The following is a 5,648-nucleotide window of genomic DNA, read 5'->3' on the forward strand; positions in this document are numbered from 1 at the left end:
ATATATATATATATATACATACACACACATGCAAATATATACAGACACATGAATAAATATGTATGTGCATATATGTATATGTAAACAAGTATCTGTGTGTGTGTGTGTGTGTGTGTGTGTGTGTGTGCGTGTGCGTGTGTGCGTGTGCGTGTGCGTGTGTGCGCGCGCGCATGAGCACAGTTATGTGTCAAACGGTGAGGAAGGACATTTTAGAAAGTCTTAAGTTCCTCCTATCCTTTTAGCACAACATCTGTTGTCATGAAAAGATAACTTCCTTGGAGACAAAAAGCACAAACACATTGCTCTCTGTTCAAGCATTTCCTCTCTTCAACAGACTGGTTCTTCACAAAACTATCCTCCTTCTTCTGATTCCAGCACTACTTCCCTCCAGCCCCGCCATCTTTCCACTCTGCCATATACCAAGACTGTACTTAGAACACATATAATCACACATTCAGTGACCCTCAAGCCTCTCTTGCTTTTTTCTATGTTGTGTGTGTGTGTGTGTGTGTGTGTGTGTGTGTGTGTGTGTGTGTGTTTGGCCCTGTCCTAGCTTCTGAAATTTTTGCTTTGATTTTTTGTTCTATTTTATTTTTATTTCTTTACATGTCATTTCATGACACCACCCCCTCCATCTCACCTCCCACCCCAGCTCATAATCTTTTTGAAAGAGCCCATGACTCTTTTTCTTTGCAATCCCCCCTCACCAACCCACCACCTAAAATGTAGAGATAACCTAGTTGTTGATGTTTAAGGTCCTAGATCAACCTTGATTGAGTTGATCTATAACCAAAAACCATTCCAGCCATGACCATCCTGTATTTTTAGGCATATACAGGAGAAAAAACATCATCTCAAGCCTCCCCACTTCCTTATTTAAGACAGGAGGATGTTTGATTTAAGAGTGACTTGGTTGCTATTTCTAGCAGCTTGAGTGACTACATAGAGACAGATAACCCAGTTGGGACAGTTGGAGGTGTTGAAAAGAAAGACAGTCCCAGTCTTGCTAATGAAAGAAGCTAGTGTCATACCCTGCCCCCCCCTCTCTCTCTTTCTCTCTCTCTCCCCTTCCCCCCACTCTCACATTCACTCACACATATACATACAATCTCTTGGAAGCTCACACAAAATATTGTGATGCAAGTCGCATTTCACTAACACTAATTAAATGTCATGTGTGTGCATGTATCTATATATATTTGCGTAGGTGTGTGTATACACACAGACACACAGACGACATGTACCTTATAGGATTGTATGTCTGTGTTTGCACACACGTTCACACTTACAACAAACATACACGCACACTCGTATCTGGCTTGTGTGTGCTCGTTTGTTCAATTACATCCGACATATAGATTTAGGAAACAGATATTTCTTCAACAGATTATTTTCTGTCTCACACACACACACACACACACACAGGGCAGATAAGATACTGGTAAGATATTTCCCTTCTCTCCCTACTCACATCACACACGCTGGTCTCCCGTAATTTTGCACCTGTCTCCTTTTCAATTACTGACATGTTACAAATATACAATACGTGATCAGTAAAAATGATAACGAAGAAAAAAAATGAGAAGGGTTTAAGCTGCAACATTGATAAAGAATAGATGGGGTTGTGTAAGGTGCTTGCTTAGTAACTGAATTTTGGTACCTTGTAACTAGCACTACTTGTCTTGGTACTGAAATATCATTGAATATCAAATATCAATAATGTACTGAGACCAATTATGGATTAAACATGGTAAACATCTTTATACATGCTGCTATTGTTTTCTCATGTTTGTGATGATGATGTCAAAAGAAATGTGCAACTTGGATATGTATTGAAATGTCTTCTTTTCTTTATGAATGTCAGATGAAGAGGGGAGGTGTAGTTTTGTAAGTTAGAAGTTTGCTTCCCAACCACATAATTCCAGATTTGATCCCACAGTGTAGCATCACAGGTAAGGGTCTTAGACACTAGCTGGAGGTTCTGAGTAGAAATCAGCATATGTAAATTCTGAGTGTATGTGTGTGTGTGTGTATGTGTGTGTGTATGTGTGGGCATACATGTGCAGTCTGCCAAGTTGCTTCCCTAAATGTCAAAAGATAACTTAGCCAGTGCTTCTCATGTAGGTTGGGCAGCTGTGAGGATTGAAAATGGGGCAGACAAATTGGTATCTTTTATCTTTCCTTTTCTTTTTAATTTTTTTACTTGTTTCAGTCATTAAACTGTGGCCATGCTGTGACACCACGTTGAAGGGTTTTAGTCAAACAAACCAGCCCCAGTACTTTTTTTTTTAACTCTTATTCTATTAGTCTCTTAGGTTAAACAGTTAAATTACAGGAACATAAACAGACCAACACTTTTTGTCAAGTGGAGGTGAGGAACACAAACAGAAAAACACACATATGATGGGATCCTTTCAGTTTCTGTCTACCAAATCCATTTACAAAGCTTTGATTGGCCTGAGACTATAGTAGAAGACATTTGCCTAAGATTCCATGCAGTGGAATTGAACTGAGAATCATGTGATTGGGAAGCAATCTTCTTACCACACAGTCACATCTTTGCTGGCATGCCAGGACTTATATGCTTAATAAAATTAAGATGTTTTCAAACATTTTATTTCACAACTGCTCCAGTTCACTCGCTTGTTGAAATGAGTTTTGATGTCACTGGTACCAAGCTATATTGGTTTTTGCCTTTCCATTGGATAACATTGGTGGCTGGTCTTCCATAAACAACCTAGCCCAGATTTGTGCCTCAGAGGGTAACTTTCTAGGTGCAATCAATCCCATGGTTATTCATGATCGAAGGGGTCCTTTCTAGGGGGTATAGAATTCATGGGGGGAAAAAATAATGCCATAATGATTAGTGATTAAGAAATTATTCCAAACTCCAGAAAGCCCATAAACAGCATGGGAGACTGAACATGCCTTCAGTCAGATCTGTTTGCTATTGTCCAATGGGCGAAAAAAATCAATGTTTTTAAATGAAGATAAGTTTGATTTGATTCACTTTGGAAAAGAGTCAACTCTGAAATTACCATATGCTCTTCCCTCGGGCGACTCCCTAGTGTCATCCAACAACACCAAAGACCTTGGAGTAATTGTTGATAACAATCTAAGCTGGAGTTCCCACATAGACAGCAAGGTTGACTTGGTCCACAAGATGTGCTCCTGAATTCTGAGAACTTTCCTGTCTAGAGATGCCCACACCATCACCCTTCTCTACTCTACTTTTGCCCAACCCCACCTTTAATACTGTTGCCCACTGTGGTCCCCCCATATGAAGCAACTCATTATGAAAGTAGAAGCACTTTAGAGGTCAATAACAAGAAAGATAGACAGCATGAGAGGCATTGATTATTGGGGTCGCCTAAAAAACTCAATCTCTACTTTCTCCAATGTCACCGGGAGTGCTACTTCATTTGTGTTATGTGGAAAATATTCCATCAATATTGCACAAATGATGTTGGCATCAATTTTAAAATCCATCCAAGACTTGGTTCCTGTGCTATCCGCCCACTACAAAAATTGAACTCAAGACACATAACAACATTACGTCACAACTACTTTACCTCAACCGGTCTGGCTCTCTTTAATATTACACCAAAATACATCAAAACAGAAACAGATCCCATAAAATTCAAATCTTCACTGGACAAATTTCTTCAAAAAATCCCAGACCAACCTCCTACACCCGGATATGTCTCCAACAATAATAACTCTTTGCTAGCTAGAGTGGGCCATGGTGCCCCATATATGACTAAAAGACTTCACCAGGTGGTGCTGCTAAGTTAGACATGGCCTGGGCCTGTACTGGCCAAAAGTTATCAAAGTTATTACCAATAACACAATGGATGAGACCAAGAATGACCTTCTCTTTTATTAAAACATTGGATGCAATGACGAAATGCCTGATTCCTTTTCAAGTGAAAATGAAAGTAATGAGAATCTTGTAGGTTTTGAAGTGAACTAAACAAAATTACATTTTTTTTTTTTTTAAATTTACTGTATCTTCTTATTTCAATGTTTTGAAAATTTTTGTTTTGAACAATTCTTTTATTCTTTTACTTGTTTCAATCATTTGACTGCAGCCATGCTGGAGCACCACCTTGAAGGATTTTAGTTGAACAAATCAATCCCAGGACTTATTTCTTTGTAAGCCTATTACTTTTTCTTTCAGTTTCTTTTGCCAAACCGCTAAGTTACGGGTACATAAACACACCAACACTAGTTGTCAAGTGGTGATGGGAGGACAAACACACACACACAAACACACATATATACACACACAACAGGCTTCTTTCAGTTTCCATCTATTAAATCCACTCATAAGGCTTTAGTCAGCCTGAGGTTATAGAAGAAGATACTTTTCCCAAGGTGCCACAAAATAGGACTGAACCTAGAACCATGTAGTTGGAAAGCAAGCTTCTTACCACACAACCACGACTGAATTGGTGCAGCCTGTTAACAACTAAATTTTAAAGTATCAAATTGAATTTCTGTTTTAGGAAAAGTTTTTAAACATGACTTTTTTTCTCCACCAAAACTTTACCTTCAATATAAAGGTACATCATTTATGCCCCAAAATACGGTAAAAGAGTACCACAAATAAAGTTTGTCTTTGATAGGTTATTTTGATACAATAAATGTCCTACTATTGCAGCTATTACAACAACTGTAGCTAAGGCGGCAAGTTGGTATTTCTGAGTTCAAATTCTGCCAAAGCCAACTTTGCCTTTCTCCTCACAGGGTTGAGAAAATAAGTACCAGTTGAACACTGGTGTCAATGTAATTGAATTATCCCTTCCCCAAAAACTACTGGCCCCATGCCAAAATTTGAAATCAGCTGTGGCTACAAAATACCAACTATTTGACAAAACAACAGACATCTTGCACACAGAATATATTATGGGTGTTGTAGTAGTTGTTGTTGTTGTTGTTGTAGACAATGATCTATCCTGACAGCAAACTGAAAATCAAAAGTGTTCCAGCCATTCCATTCCATCTCATATTATCTGATGTTTTTTCTTCTCTCCATCTCTCTCTGTTTGTTAAGACAGTAGAGACCAATTTGCAGAAGAATTGGCTGCTAATTCTCACAGGTCAAGCTATCGTGTAAAGGCTCCCTTGGTGGCTTATTATTGTCATTCCTGAACAGACACATGATCAAAGCGATTCTAGCTGTAAATATTGCACCAGGTTTTTCAGGCATAAAATATCTAGAATTACATTATCCAATGTGTCTTTTCCTTTTTAAAAGATAGTAGAACATGATTTGAGGTAGAGCTAGCAGTTATTTCTTCTAAGTAGAACAACCACGTAGAAGCTCGTTTTGGCTTATGCTTATGTTTATTTCTGTTCTTTTTAAGACAATTTATGTGCTGTTTTAGAGGTGATGTAATCCAAGATGAACCTAACTGTTCAACACTTTCTAAACTAGTGATACTTTTCCCTTATTTTAGCTGAATATTTGACAGACTGCATAGTCTTTTAACATATTTCAACATCTAACCAAATTTATATTGGTCTTTCAGATTCTACCCATCCATCAAAACTCACCTTCTACTGAGCTAGTTAAAATTTCTCAAAAATTAATCAGCATATTTTTTGCTTTTGTTTTTTGTTTTGGTGGGGGCTTTTTGTTATTT

General features: G+C 38.1%; 1 protein-coding gene across 2 annotated transcripts in view; it reads right to left on the reverse strand.

Moving 5' to 3' along the window:
- Positions 1-5,648, reverse strand: part of LOC106869440 (probable 28S ribosomal protein S16, mitochondrial) — a 457,459-nt gene that overhangs the window by 83,211 nt on the left and 368,600 nt on the right. The window lies entirely within an intron of this gene.

This window comes from Octopus bimaculoides, chromosome 2 (genome assembly GCF_001194135.2).
Source record: "Octopus bimaculoides isolate UCB-OBI-ISO-001 chromosome 2, ASM119413v2, whole genome shotgun sequence".
Taxonomy (NCBI): Eukaryota; Metazoa; Mollusca; class Cephalopoda; order Octopoda; family Octopodidae; genus Octopus; species Octopus bimaculoides.